The following is a 15,950-nucleotide window of genomic DNA, read 5'->3' as shown; positions in this document are numbered from 1 at the left end:
CGATATTTAAGAATATCAGTTATTTCTAACTGAATCTATAATTGAATGTAATTTTGATTAAAATTTCCAATAAAACTTTTTGCTTTTTTTGCCATTATGTGTTGACAAAATGAATCTAAGATTTACCTGGAAGAAAAAGAGTAGCTGAGAAAAATAAAAAATGAAGGGTGATGAAACTTGTGTTATCAAGTGCAATAATGGAATACAATTACAGTAATAAAGCATTAGTGGTTTTGGTGCTGGAATGGCCAACAGACCACACAGCAGTGGCATAACACCACATGAGAACTGAGGAAATGAGACGGCTGCTTTTCAGAGCACTGAGAGAAGGCTGGGAAAAGGGGTCACGATGTGATTAGAAATAAAGTAATCCCACCTCACACAGTACACCCAAATAAAGTCCAGGAGAAGTAAGTAACTGAGTGTAAAACATGGACCAAAAAGTCTTTGAAGGAAATAGAAAAGATGAAATGACAGTGAAATGTCTTATGATTACTCTGCACCAGACACTATACTACATCTTTTCTTTTAACCCTCACAAGAGCCCTTGTGGATAGCACACTGGTGCTATTATAATCCCCATTTCATAGATGAGGAAACTGAGACTGAGACAGGTAACTTGTCCTCGGTGCTCAGATAATAGCTGAGATCCAAATCCAGGCAGCATGGTTCCGAGTCCACACTCATGATAACTGGGCTCCCACATATCACCTTCGTTAAAACAAAACAACGTGAGCAGAGTGGAAACATGCCAAGAGCCAGGCAACCATATTCCCAATGCATGATCAAGGTTTCATATTCTTAAGGTTTAAAATTTTGATGGCCTATTATTGTGTAAATGTTTACAAGTGTAATATATTTTTGTTGTTTTAAACTTTTTATTAATATATAATGTCCTTCTTTGCCTCTTGTAACTCTTTTTGATTTAAAGTCCATTTTAATCTGGTGTTAGGATAGCTACGCCTGCTCTCTTTTGGTTCCTATTTGCATGGAATAACATTTTCAATCCATTCACTTCAAACCTATTTGTGTCTTTGGTTCTAAAATGAATCTTTTGTAGACAGCATATAGTTGGATCTCATTTTTTTAATATCCATTCTGCCAGTCTCTGTCTTTTGCTTGGACAGTTTAATCCATTTACAGTTAAAGTAACTACTGATAAGGAGAGACTTACTTCTGTAGTTTTGCTATTTGTTTCCTATGTAGTTATAGCTTTTTTGTTCCTCATTTCCTGCATTACTGTTTTCTTTTGTGTGCAGCTGATTTTTGTTGTAAAACATTTACATCCCTTCCTCATTTCTTTTTTTTTTTTTTTTGCGGTACACGAGCCTCTCACTGTTGTGGCCTCTCCCATTGCAGAGCACAGGCTCCGGACGCGCAGGCTCAGCGGCCATGGCTCACGGGCCTAGCTGCTCCGCAGCATGTGGGATCTTCCTGGACCAGGGCATGAACCCGTGTCCCCTGCATCGGCAGGCGGACTCTCAACCACTGCACCACCAGGGAAGCCCCCTCATTTCCTTTTGTGCATATTCTTTTGGTACCTTCTTTATGGTTACCATGGGATTACATTTAACATTCTAAAGTTATAACAATATAATTTGAATTTATGCCAGTTTAACTTCAACAACACATTAAAAAATCTACTTCTTTAAAAGCTCCCTCCCTATCCCTTTCAGTTATTGATGTCACAAAATTACATCTTTACACATTTTGTGTCCCAAAACACAAGCAAATGTTATTTTTAATGCATTGGTCCCTTAAATTATGTAGAAAACAAAATGTGGAGTTACAATAATGCTAGTTTTAAGAACAGAGCTGGACAAATCATGCACCCTGAATTCAGACTATACTACAAAGCTACAGTAATCAAAACAGTATGGTACTGGCACAAAAACAGACACATAGATCAATGGAAAAGAACAGACAGCCCAGTGCATAAACCCATGCATGTATGGTCAATTAATCTATGACAAAGGAGGCAAGAATATACAATGGAGAAAAGACAGTCTCTTCAATAAGTGGTGCTGGGAAAACTGGACAGCTAAATGTAAAAGAGTGAAACTAGAACATTCTCTAACACTACATACAAAAATAAACTCAAGATGGATTAAAAACCTAAATGTAAGACCAGATTCCATAAAACTCCTAGAGGAAAACATGGGCATAACACTCTTTGATATAAATCACAGCAATATTTTTTTGGCTCTCTCTCCTAAAACAAAGGAAATAAAACCAAAATTAAACAACTGGAACCTAATTAAACTTAAAAGCTTTTGCACAGCGAAGGAAACCATCCACAAAACGAAAAGACAACCTACTGAATGGGAAGAAATATTTGCAAATGATATGACCAATAAGGTGTTAATATCCAACACATATAAACAGCTCATACAACTCAACACCAAAAACACAAACAACCCAATTAAAAAGTGGGCAGATTTCACCAAGGAAGACATACAGATGGCCAAGAGGCACATGAAAAGATGCTCAACATCACTAATTATTAGAAAAATGCAAATCAAAACTACAATGAGGTATCACCTCACACCAGTCAGAATGGCCATTATCAAAAAAGCTAGAAACAATAAATGCTGGAAAGGGTATGGTGAAAAGGGAACCCTCCTACACTGTTGGTGGGAATGTAAATTGATACAACCACTATGGAAAACAGTATGGAGGTTCCTTAAAAAAGTAGGAATAGAACTACCATATGACCCAACAATCCCACTACTGGGCATATACCCTGAGAAAACCATAATTCAAAAAGAGACATGCACCACAATGTTCACTGCAGCACTATTTACAATAGCCAGGTCATGGAAGCAACCTAAATGTCCATCAACAGACGAATGGATAAAGAAGATGTGGCACAGATATACAATGGAATATTACTCAGCCATAAAAAGAAACGAAATTGAGTTATTTGTAGTGAGGTGGATGGACCTAGAGTCTGTCTACAGAGTGAAGTGAGTCAGAAAGAGAAAAATACCGTATGCTAATGCAGATACATGGAATCTAAACAAACAAACAAAAAAGGTACTGATGAACATAGTTGCAGGTCAGGAATAAAGAAGTAGGTATAGAGAATGGACTTGAGGACATGGGGTGGGAGGGTGAAGCTGGGGTGAGTGAGAGTAGCATCAGCATATACACATTACCGAATGTAAAATCATTGGCTGGTGGGAGGCAGCAGCATAGCACAGCGAGATGGGCTCCATGCTTTGCGATGACCCAGAGGGGTGGGATAGGGAGGATGGGAGGGAGGCTCAAGAGGGAGGGGATATGGGGACACGTGTATGCATATGGCTGATTCACTTTTTTGTGCAACAGAAACTAACACGGTATTGTGAAGCAATTATAAAAACAAAAATGGGCAGAAGAACTGAATAGACATTTTTCCAAAGAGGAAATGGCCAACAGGCCCAGGAAAAGATGCTCAACATTGCTAATCATCAGGGAATTGCAAATCAAAACCACAATGAGATATCACCTCACACCTGTCAGAATGGCTCTCGTCAAAAGAACACAAATAACAAATGTTGGTGAGGATGTGAAGAAAAGGGGACCCTCATGCACTACTGATGGGAATGTAAGTTGGTGCATCCTTTGTGGAAAACAATATGGAGGTTTCTCAAAAAACTAAAAGTACAACTACCATATGACCCAGCAATTCCACTCTTGGGTATATATTAGATTAATAATTTAAAAAATGTATTAGTCTTTCAAATCATATAGAAAAAAAAGCGAGTTACATGCCATTGTTACAGTAATTATTGTTATAATAATAATAGCTTTATAATTGCTCATGTATTTACCTTTACTGAGAGCTTCATATTTTCATATGACTTCAAGCTACTGTCTAGTGTCCTTTCATTTCACCTGCAGGACCCTGTTGAGCATTTCTTACAGGGCAGGTCTAGCAGTAATGGACTCTTTCAGCTTTTGTTTATCTGGGAATGTTTTAAGTTTGCCTTCACTTTTGGGGGACAATTAGGCTGGACATAGAATTTTCAGGCAACAGGTGTTTTTCCATTTAGCATTTTGAATATATCAACACCCTGCCTTTGGTCTCCAAAGTTTCTGACGAGAAATCTTCTGGTAATCCTATTGAGAATCCCTTGGATATGATGAGTCACTTCTCTCTTGCTGATTTCAAAATTCTCTCTTTGTTTTTGTCTTTTGACAGTTTGATTATAATGTGTATCAGTGTGAGTCTCTTTAAGTTCATCCTCCTTGTCTTGGATGTTTATATTCATGTCATTCATCAGATTTGGGAAGTTTCTTCACATATGTCCGCTGCCCCTTTCTCTCTCACCTCCTTCTGGGACTCCCAAAACAAGTATTCATGTCCTTTAGGTTCTGTTCACTTTTCTTTAATCTTTTTTCTTTCTGCTCCTCAGACTCGTAATTTCCATTGTCTTATCTTCAACATCACTAACACTTTCTTCTGTCTTCTCAAATTGGCCTTTGCATCCCTCTAATAAGTAACTAAAAGTCATTGTATTCTTCAGCTCTATTAAATCGTTTTGCATTCTACCTAGGTTTTCTATTTATTGATATTTCTATTTTGTTCATACATTATTTTCTTGACTTTCTCCACATCTTCCTTTAGTTCCTTGAGCATCTTTAAGATGGTTGTGTTAAAGTCTTTGTCTAGTAGATCCACCATCAGGTCTTTTTCAGGGACAGTTTTGGTTGGTTTATATTTTTTCCTTTGAGTGGGCCATACTTTCCTGTTCCTTTGTTTGCCTTTTGATTTTTTGTTAAAAACTGGACATTTGAATCTAAAATGGTAACTCTGGAAATCAGATTCTTGTCCTTCCCTAGGGTTTGCTGTTCTTGATTGTTTGTTTGTTTTCATTTTTATTTTTTGTTTTTGATTGTCGTAGGCTGTCTCTGTGCCAAGGTTCAGCCTGAGGAGTAAAGGTAGGGTCTTCTCATTTCCTTCCTGAGCCTGCACTTTCCCCCAGGCATGTGCAGCTCCTGTCTAATTTCCCCTGTATATGCAGTTGCTTTTGAATGTCATAATCTTCAATGTCTGGCTCCCAAAAGGAGAAAAAGAGAAAAATGAATGGGGGAAAAAAGGTGCCAGCCCTTTAAATCTCCTGGAAGTCAGTTCAACCAGAGGGGGAGAGGCTTGCAATGAGAAGGAGAAGTGTAGCAACAGTGGAAGGCTCAACAAATTTAAAAAGAAAATAACATAAAATGTATCTTCTCTAATCACAATGGGATGACTTTAGAAGTCAGTAACAGAAGGAAAACTGAAAAATTCACAAAATTGTGGGAATTAAACAACTCACCCTTAAACAACCAATAGAATAGGTCAAAGAAGAATCACAAGGGAAATTAGAAAATACTCAGAGACTGATAAAAATGAAAACAAGACACAGCAAACATATGAAACACAGTGAAAGCAGTATGAAGAAGAAAATTTACAGCTACAAATGTTTACATAAAACAGCAAGAAAGATCTCAAATTAACAACCTAACTTTACGTTTACAACTTAAGGAACTACAAAAAGAACAAATTAACAGCTAGCAGAAGGAATGAAATAATAAATACTAGAGCAGAGATAAATGAAATAATAGAAAAACAATAGAGAAAAATCAATGAAACCAAAAGTCAATTCTTCAAAAAGATCAACAACACTGACAAATCTTTAGCTAGATGGACTAAGAAAAAAAGAGAATACTCAAATTACTAACATCAGAAATGGAAGTGGGAAATTAGTACTGATTCTACAGAAATAAAAAGAATTATAAGAGAGTACTAGAATCAGTTGTTTGCCAACAAATTAGATAACCTAGATGAAATGGACAAATTCCTAGAAACACAAAACCTACAAAGACAAAACCATGAAGAAATAGAAATTCTGAACAGACCTGTATTTAGTAAGGAGTTTGAATCAGTAATTGAAAATCTCCTTTCAAAGAAAAGCCCTGGACCTGATGGCTTTACTGGTGAATTCTAGGAAGCATTTAAACTAGGAAGCATTAATTCTAGGAAGCATTGAACTAACATCAATACTTGTCAAACTTTTCAAAAACATTGAAGAGGAGGGAATACCCCCAAACTCATTCTATGAAGTCAGCATTACCCTGATACCAAAGCCAGACAAAGACACTACAAGAAAAGAAAACTACAGACCAATTCCCTTATCAACATGGATACAAAAATCATCAAGAAAATATTAGCAAACAGAATTCAACAGGATAGAAAAAGGATTAAACATCATGACCAACTGGGATTTATTCCTGGAATGCAAAGATGATTCAACATATGAAAATCAATTAATGTAACACACCACATTAACAGAATGAAAGAAAAACCCACATGATCATCTCAACTGATGCAGAAAAATCTTTTGATAAAATTCAATATCCTTTCATGATTAAAGAATTCAACAAACTAGGAATAGATGGAAACTACCTCAGTATAATAAAAGACATTTATAATAATCCCACAACTAACATCATACTCAATTGTGAGAGACTATAGGCTTTTCCTCTAAGGTCAGGAACAAAGCAAAGATGCCCACTTTCACCATTTCTATTCAACATAGTATTGGAAGTCCCAGCCAGAGCAATTAGGCAAGAAAGAGAAATAAAAGGCATTCAAACTGTAAAGGAAGAAGTAAAATTATCTCTGTTCACAGATGATATGATTGTATAGGTAGAAAATCCTGAAGAGTCCACAAAAAGAAACTGTTACAATAAATGAATTCAGCTAAGTAGCAGGAAACAAAGTCAATACACAAAAATCAGTTGCATTTCTATATACTAACAATGAATAACACAAAAAGGAAAATAAGAAAACAATTCCATTTACATTTGCATCAAAAGAATAAAATACTTAGGAATTATTTTTACCAAAGAAGTGAAAGACTCATTAAAAAATATAAAACATTTATAAGAGAAATTAAAGAAGATATAAATAAATGGAAAGATATTCTGTGTTTATAGATTGGAAGAATTAATATTAAGATGTCAATACTATCCCAAGTGATTCACAGATTTAATGCAATCTCCATCGAAATCTCAATAATGACTTTTGCAGAAATGGAAGAAACCACTCTAAAATTCGCAAAGAATCTCAAGAGACCCTGAATAGCATAAACAATTCTAAAAGAGAAGAACAAACTGAGGAACAAACTTCCTGATTTCAAAATTTACTACAAAGCTACACTAATCAAAACAGTATGGCACTGGGATACAGGGACATCTAGACAAATGGAATAGAATAGAGTGCAAAAATAACCCTCATGTATGTAATCAAACAATTTTCAACAAGGCTGTCATGACCAGTCAGTGGGGGAAAAGACAGTCTTTTTCAACAAGTGGTGCCAGAAAACTGGATATCCACATTCTAAAGAATGAAGTTGGACCTTACCTAACACCATACACAAAAATTAACTCAAAACGGATCCATGATTTAAGTGTAAGACCTAAATTTATAAAACTTCTAGAAGAAAACAGAAGGCAAAACTCTTCACAATACTGGATTTGGCAATGATTTCTTGAATATGACACCAAAAGCACAAGCAACTAAAGAAAAAAATAGGCATACTGGATTTCATGAAAATTTAAAAAATTTGTGCATCAAAAGACACTATTCAGCCTGGTCCAGGGCACTCCTTTTCGTGTCCTTCCACCAGTCACGGGCAGGGTCTGAGCGGTTCACTGGGGGCGGAGATGCATCTTTGGGGAGGGCAGTGAGGCTCTGGGGCTGTGAGGGGAGGGCAGCCTGGCACCAGAGGAGGCAGTGAAGCCTCAGAACACGAGGCTTTGGGACCCAGGATGAGGAGTCCCCAGGCCAGCTGCTGCCTTTGGGACCCCAGGGTAGCACAAGAGGCGAGGTTATTGTAATTCAGGATGTGAAGGGCACAGTTGATATGTACCATCTTCTGGAATGTCCACCAAGGAACTCTGAAAATGATGACCTAGCAACCAGTTTGGTTCTTGATCCCTATTTTGGTTTTCAAACACACAAAATGAATACTAGCTTTCGGTCTCTTACAGGAAGGCAAGAAGAACTCAAGGAAGTGATCGAACATTTTAAGAAAGACGAGCACTTGGAGAAAGCCGTCAAATGTCTGACTTTGCAACAACAAAAATGATGCAGGAGGAGCAACTAAGCCCGTGCACCACAACTACTGAGCCTGCGCTCTAGAGCCCGTGAGCCACAACTACTGAGCCCACACACCACAACTACTGAAGCCCACATGCCACAATTACTGAGCCTACGCTCTAGAGTCCGTGGGCCACAGCTACTGAGCCCACGTGCCACAACTACTGAAGCCCGCGTGCCTAGAGTCCGTGCTCCACGAAAAGAGAAGCCACCGCAATGAGAAGCCCGCACACCGCAACAAATAGTAGCCCCTGCTCACCGCAACTAGAGAAAGCCCACGCGCAGCAACAAAGACCCAACGCAGCCATAAATAAATAAATAAATAAACAAAATAAATTTATAAAAGAAAATGATGCAGGAGAATTTATTCAAGGAACACGTATTTATTTACTTGCGAATGTTTGCAACTGACAGTGGATTTGAAATAATGCCTTGCAACAGATACTCATTAGAACAAAATAGAGCCAAAATAATTGCAACAAAAGAGTGGAAACGCAATGACAAAATAGAATTACTGGTGGGTTGTGTGGCTGAGCTTTCAGCAATTGAGGAGAACATCCTACTTGGACCCAGAGAAAACGATTTCAGTGCTGTGTGTTCCAGAAGGAAAAGCCGTGCTCAGCCCGCCTTGGTCCTACACTTACAAACCATGACTGCAGACCAAGTGTGGGTTTGTGTCAGTTGGCCAAGACACAGCAAGTGCGAAGTCTCTAAGAGATACTGAACCTGGAGAAGAAATTCTTGTTATTATGGAGATGGGTTTCTGGGGGCAATAATGAGTTCTGCGAGTGTTACACTTGTGAGAGACGGCAACTGGCGCTTTTAAATCCAGAGCGGGACTGCTTGCTTCTGCTCCTGTTATCAATAGAAAATATGGACTCAGAGAAACAGTAAACCTTTAAATAGGCTTCAAATGTTAGGTGACAGCAGTAAGAATTCAGTCAGTCAGTTCTAACACTGATGCAGATACCACTCAGGAATAAAAACAAGGCAAGGTCATCATACGTTTGAAAGAAACCTTTCCACGGTGTTAGCTTCTCTGTGATGATGCTGTCAGGTCCCACGAGAAGACAAAGGACGAGGTGGCGTCACACAGGCACACACGTGTTCCACGCCTGGTCAGTCTGTTAGGCTGGATGGTGGACTTGGGGAGTTCATAGCGTCTGGCCTCTAGGCTCCCCACCCCCTTTTTACAACTTGCTTGCCTTTTTCAAAATGAGCTGACGCAATTCACCAAACCACCAGTTTCCAGAATCAGAACTGTGATAGAGGAGCATTCTGAATGTTGCTCTACTGTGACGTGTTGTAACAGCCACTCCTCAAAGCAGCAAGACAGATGAAGAGGAGAAAGAAGGGAGCCTGAAGGTACCAGTGGCGAGTGCAGGTAGAGCCTAATGGAAACTGGAGAAAGACAGAATGAAGAATAAAGAGAAAAGAGAGAAGAAAGCCTAAACAAGCAAAAGAAAACACATCATGTTTGTGGAGCTTTGAAGTCCTGGAATCACTGTGATGGCTACTGTTTTGCATCTGGGTGACACCAGTTTTCTCTAGTTGCCCCTGAAGCAGTAGCCTCTTTAGTCTGACTTGTCTCTGACAGGAATAAAGTTTAGAAGTTTTAACCTGATGGTCCCCACAGCACACCTGCTTTGGCACTATAAACGTCCATACGTACCTCTCAGCACGTAAGTACCGTCTGAGGTCTGATTATTTCGGCTCTTCTCCCTGTGTCTTCAGATGTCTTCAGCCCAACTCTGGGTGCTCCTCTCCACTACAGAAAGCCCAAAGAAAAGGGAGGGTGTCTCCCACGATGGTGACTGTCACTTCCATGAAGTCTGACTCTACCTGCTGCTGGGGGTCAGAGGCCAGGGCTAACCTCTGCTGTGGAAAAGTGATACTGTGTTCCTATTCCAGTCTTTAACGTCCAAAGTGAACAAAGACAGGCAGTCAGTCTGTCATTTACCATTGACTGTTGGTTTTAATAATAAATGCAGAACAATACAAAAGAGACACTATCCAGAGAGTCAAAGGGAAGCCTACATAATTGGATCAGATAAGGGATTAATATCCAGAATATATAGAGAACTGAAACTCAACAACCAAACCCCCAGCAACCTGATTCAGAAATGGGCAAAGGGCTTGAACAGACATTTCCCTAAAGGAGTTATACCAATGGCCAATAAGCACATGAAAAAATGCTCAACGTCACTCATCATTAGGGAAATGCAAATCAAAATTACGATGAGCTATCACCTTACACTCATTAGGATGGACAGTATCAGAAAACAAGAAATGTTGGAGAGATAAGGGGAAATTGGAATTGCTGGTGGGAATGTGAAAATGTAGAGCTGTATGGAAAATAGTACGGTGGCCCCTCAAAGAATAAAAGTAGAATTACCATATGATCTACCAGTTCTACTTCTGGGGATATAGAGACTCAAAGGAATTGAAAGTTGGGTCTCAAAGAGATATCTGCACAACAATGTTCATAGCAGTATTACTCAGAATAACTAAAATGTGGAAGCAACCCAGGTGTCCATTGACGGACGAATGGATAAGCATAATGTGGTCCATCCACACGATGGAATATTATTCAGCCTTGAAAAGGAAGGAAATTCTGACACATGCTATGACATGGATGAAACTTGAGGACATTATACTGAGTGAAATAAACCACACACAGAAAGATGAATACTGTATGATTCACTTATATGAGGTACTTTGAATATCTCAGAAATCATAGCGACAGAAAGTAGAATGGTGGTTGCCAGGGGCTGGGGGAGGGGGGATTGGGGAGTTAGTGTTTAATGGGACAGAGTTTCAGTTTTACAAGATGAAAAGAGTTCTGGAAATGGACGGTGGTGATGGTATCACAATATGAAGGTACTTAATAGCACTGAACTATACATTTAAAAATGGTTCAGATGGTAGATTTTATGTTATGTGTACTTAACCACAATTTTGAAAAATTAGGGAAAAAAATCTCTTACAAAGTAGTAAAAAATGAGCGCCCATTAGGAAGATGGGGAAGATGAGCAAAGTAACAGCAGCGCAAATGGTCAGTGATCGAGCTGCACAAAAACCAAGGACACGCAGGCAAACCATCAAGGCACCATCCCTCATCTATGAAACTGGCAAACAGGACAGAAAACCAGACACTGTCCACAGCCAGAGCACCAGGGCCCGTCTCCACTCCTCTGGTGGCTCTGACAACAGGTTTGGAAGCCTTGACACTTTTCAGAACTTTTGACCCAGACTCTGCTCTCCAAGGTGCAGTCCCCCACAGTGGGGATGCCCACCCTCCGTCTGCCCGTCACAGGGTCTACAGTGGGCCCCCGGAGGCTAACCGCTGGCGGGGCGTGGGGATGCCGGTCTGTTCAGATCTCCGCGGCAGATCTGCACCCGGTCTTTGCAGGGTGTTGCTTTCTGATTTGGCCCAATCCCAGCACATGCTTCAGGGCGGGGACCGGCCCCCCAGGTCCTGTTCAGTGGGCAGCACCCCACGAACCCTGCTTCTTTGCAGGTGTGCCCCACACCAGGGCCCCCCGGCTTTGCACAAATGTTTGAAAGGAGCCACAGGAAGGAGAGACCCACTGGAACACGGGGCTGTGTTTAAAGGAAAAGAATCAAACTATTTGAGTTTTTCTTAAAATAATCACAAGAGCTAGGTTTCCCAGCATTGTAAAGCACTCGTGGCCGCAAACACGGTCTCCCTATACCCTGTGCACCTAGAGACCTTGTTCTACAGATGAAAAGCAGCGCCAGAGAGGAGGCTGGGCTTGGCCCACACCCTCTGCTGAGGCCCCGGGAAGACCCCTGGGTCCTGCTCCTCTCCCAGGCACCGGCCCATCCCAGGGAGCTCATCTGACACCTGAGGGGCCTCAGGCGGGCCTGCTGCACAACAGAGCTGCCTGTGCTGGCTGGCGATGTAGAGTCTGCTGGGCGTGGATGTGCCCTGCCCGGTGCAGGGCTGCACTCCACCCGACCAGGTGACCCAGCGGCTGGAGCCTGGCTTTCACCTGGATGTTGCCTTCCCTGTTGTTTCCACTGTGGACATGCCCAACCTGCCCCCAACCTGCCGCGGTCTTCACAGGCCTCCCAGGTCACTTTCATCAGCCCAGGGTGGCAGCTTCCCGGGGGCCAGAGTGGCCCAGTGGCCCACTGAGACCCACGTTCTGCCAAGGGGACACATCTGCGCCCCTTGCATCCAGCCCCTCCAGTTACCTATGCCCCGGGGGCCCAGGCCCTCTCCCCCACCCAGCTCTCCTGCCTCGGAATGGCAGAAGGAAGGCAGACCACTTTCCTCCCTCCTGGGAGCCCCCAGCGCCCGTCCAGCCTCCTGGCCCTGGTGAGGCAGACAGGGAATAAACTCCAACGCAAGATGGCCTCCAAGCCAGAACTTCCATACTGGAAACAAAACCCAGGGAAATCTGTGTACCTCAACCCTCCTTCTTTTTGGGTGTCCCTCTACAAGTGCAGATCTTTCCCTTGGGGACAGTTGGGTGACCTGGGGGTGTAGGGGCCATCAGCTTTCTCCCTGGGTTCAGGGGACCATTCTCTGGGGCCCCCAGGCAGGATGGCAGGCACCCCAGGGCGCCACCCTGCCGTTTTTGGTTGTTGTTACCAGCATCAGCTGATACTCTCAGCGGCTGATCTCCCCACCCCCTCAGTAGGTGCTGGGTCCTGTCCTGGGCTCTGCTGGGCCCGTGAGGAGCCCTGGGTGGGTGTGGGGCCCGACCAGCAGACTTTGTCGGGGGGATGCCGGTGCGCCCCTCCAGCCTCAGAGGAATAGGGGCAGGCTGGGCTCCTAATGACTCCTGGGTAGAGTGGGGTGTGGCCTGTGCTCTCCCCATCCCTGCTCACCCCTGCTTCCGGGTAGCAGAGACCCCCTCCTCCCCTGCAGTCCGAGTGCCCGGGAAGCTGGCCCCTCAGAGTTCATTCTAGGGGCCAGTCCTTCCAGGGGGACGAGGGACATCGGCTCCCTCTCAGCCGAGCTGAGGAGGGGGGCCAGCACCCCTGGAGACCCTGTGCTCAGTTCCGTTGGGGGGGGGGTCCTCTCATGGGAGTGAGCTGGGCTCCTGAACCTCCGGAGATGTCCCCGGGCCCGAGACAGAACCAAGCCGCCCAGGAGCGGCCAAGGGTCTGGCTGCAGATGGGGGACCCGGGCAGGGACGGCAGGCGCCGTGGCCTCAGCACCGCGCCGGGAACCGGGAGACCAGCTCGGCCCCAGGAGAGGCGGGGACAGACGGACGGGCCCCCGCGCGAGGCGCCCCAGGCGCGGACCCGAGGGCGCCGAGCGAGGCCGGCGGTGGAAGTGGGGGCACCGCGGCGGGCGCGTCCCGCGGCGAACGCCAAGTCGCTGCGTCCCGGCGCCGAGACGGACCGCGCTGCCCAGGGCCTTACCTGACCACGCGTCGGGAGCCCTCGCCGGACTCTTCCCGAGCGCAGAGGCTCCGGGTCCAGTCGGTGCGAGACGCCGCCGAGTGGGCAGGGGGCGGGGCCGCTGCTAGGCCCCGCCCCTGCCCCCGCCCCGCCCCGCCCCGCGCCCACAGAGGCCACCGGGAGGCGCTGCGGCCCCGCGCATGGAGGCGGGGCGGGGCCGACGGGGGACCCGAGGGGCCGGGAGGGGACCGGAGGGGGCAGGGGTGCGGGAGTCTGGGGACGGGGCGGGAGAGCGGCCCCTCGAGGACAGGAACGCTCCCCGCCCTCGGCCTGCTGCTCCGACTGGACGCCTGCCCACCTCCCTGCCTGCTGCCCGCCCCCGCCCATTTCCCCGCGACCAGCGGCGTCTACTCCGGGGCCTGGGGAGCCTCGGACTCCCCAATCACTCGCCCCTTGAGGGAGCAGCCCTGGGAGGCCGCAGGGTCCTCCCGCCCGGCGTCCCCTCCCCACGTCCCCCTTGCTCAGGACCAGCGAGCTGGGGTCTTCTTCCTCGTGCAGGGACACGCAGCTCTGTGACCCACTGATCACAACGTGTGTCCCGTTGTGGGGTCCCCGCCCCTCAGGGGTGAAAGGCCGGCCGGGGAGGGGCAAGGGCAGCCAGGACAGTGGGAGCCTCAGGCGTTCTGGGTGGGGAGCGAGGGCCTAGTAGTGCTGGCTGGGCCCGGGTTTCCTTGCAAGAACCCACAGGTGCTCTTGGGGCTGGGCCCTGGGGCCACTGTGATGGCCCTACCTGAGCCGAGTCTGGGAAAGGGTGAGAAGGGTCCTTGTCAGGGCTGTGGTGGGGTTCGCCACTCCCCCACCCACCCTGGAGCGGCAGCCCCCCAGGACCACTGCTCCTCCTTCAGGGAGGGTGCAGGCGGGGCTGGGGGTGAGGTCCCTGGGCTCTGGGATAGGGCGTGCCACCGCCATCCTTGAAGGGGGCCTAGGCAGCAGGAGATGTGGCTCCAGCCTCCGCTGAGCAGCTTTGCACATCTCTGACTCAGCCCCTCCGCCCAAGAGGAGAGAGACCCCAGAGCTTCCTGGTCACCTGTGTGTGCCCAGGAGGACTTCCCCACTGCGTGCAGCCCCGCTGGTCTTCCTGGCCACCTCTTTCCGACTGTGCCCTGATTCTGGTGCAGCTGGCTCCCCTCTCCTGTTGGGACAGTCCGGTGGCCGAGGCCAGGGGTCTCTGTGTCCTCAGTGAGCCCAGCAGTAGTGACTTGAAGCAGAAGGGGAGGCACATGCAGCCCCTGCAGCCTCGAGACAGGACGGCCCTGCTCTGCCACCTGAAGGGCTTGCCAGTTACTCCTCGGCTCCAGCATGCGGCCTTCCACCTGCTGCCCCTCCCGGAGGCCCTCAGGCTGGACGCCCATCAGTGCCACTTCACCACCCACTGCCCACCCGTCCCTTGGCCGCACCAGTCACTGTCTCCTCCCCAGGGGCGTTTCCCATGTGGATGGGCGCCAGAGCCAGGGGGCACTGAGGTGGGGGTGTGCTGTGTGAGTGTGTGTATCTGTGTATGAGTGTGTGGGTGGATGTACAGTGTGTGTGCTGTGTGTCTGTGTGCAAGTGTGTCGAGTGCGGCAGCTGCGTGGTGGCCAGGAACACGAGCCCAGGTTCCCTGTTCCTGGAGTGCTGCCGCCTAGGGTGTGAGTGTGTGTATCTGTGTATGAGTGTGGGTGGATGTACAGTGTGTGTGCTGTGTGTCTGTGTGCAAGTGTGTTGAGTGTGGCAGCTGCGTGGTGGCCAGGAACACGAGCCCAGGTTCCCTGTTCCTGGAGTGCTGCCGCCTAGGGCCCTGCATGGTGCTGCCACGCTGGGTCCACCTGTGCTGTCTGGGGCAACACTTCACATGGGGGCTGCTCCCAGGGCTATGAACGCAGGCCCATTCCTGCAAGACCCAAATCCTTTAAGGGGCTAAGCTGGCTCCAGGTGCCCCTGTCAACATGGCCGGGACAGTCTAGGAGCTGCTCTGTGGGCGGCCACTCGCCCTCCCCAGCGCCCTCCCCGTGTCCTCCCAGGGGTCTCACCTCTGGTCCGAGGGCTCCCCCATCGTCCCCAGCCTCCTCTCCTGGATCCTTTGCAGCCACTGCCCCAGTACATTCCTAGTCACATCCCGCCTGCCTTGGTGCCTCCTTCTCGGAGGGCCCCAGTGGACACAGGAGTGCAGGGGGCATTGGTGCTGCCTCTCCCAGCACTGGGGACCCCGTCCCGGTTGGTGTGGGGGGGGCAGGGAGTTCTTGGCACAAGGTGGAGGCCCAGTTGCCAGATTCCACCAGGGGTGACCTGGGAAAATGTCCTGTTACAAGGAGCACCTCGCAGGTATGACGACTCAGGAGTCTGAGGCGGTCGGAGGTGTACCTGGCTAGTGCTGAGTTGCACCGATGGCCCTGCAGGGGGTAAC

General features: G+C 46.8%; 1 protein-coding gene and 1 pseudogene across 3 annotated transcripts in view; one reads left to right on the top strand and one right to left on the bottom strand.

Moving 5' to 3' along the window:
* Positions 1–13,637, bottom strand: part of COL6A2 (collagen type VI alpha 2 chain) — a 37,251-nt gene extending 23,614 nt beyond the window's left edge. For all 3 annotated transcript variants that reach the window (XM_049709973.1, XM_049709974.1, XM_049709975.1), the window contains exon 1: positions 13,529–13,637. The gene's annotated coding sequence lies outside the window, so the exon portion shown is untranslated. The remainder of the gene's footprint in view (positions 1–13,528) is intronic.
* LOC125964448 (histone-lysine N-methyltransferase KMT5B-like) lies at positions 8,128–10,940 on the top strand (annotated as a pseudogene).
* Positions 13,638–15,950: the final 2,313 nt, after the last annotated feature.

The sequence above is a fragment of the Orcinus orca genome, chromosome 5, assembly GCF_937001465.1.
Source record: "Orcinus orca chromosome 5, mOrcOrc1.1, whole genome shotgun sequence".
Classification (NCBI taxonomy): domain Eukaryota; kingdom Metazoa; phylum Chordata; class Mammalia; order Artiodactyla; family Delphinidae; genus Orcinus; species Orcinus orca.
Note: the sequence above shows the minus strand (reverse complement) of the source record. Positions and strands in the feature narration are given on the sequence as shown.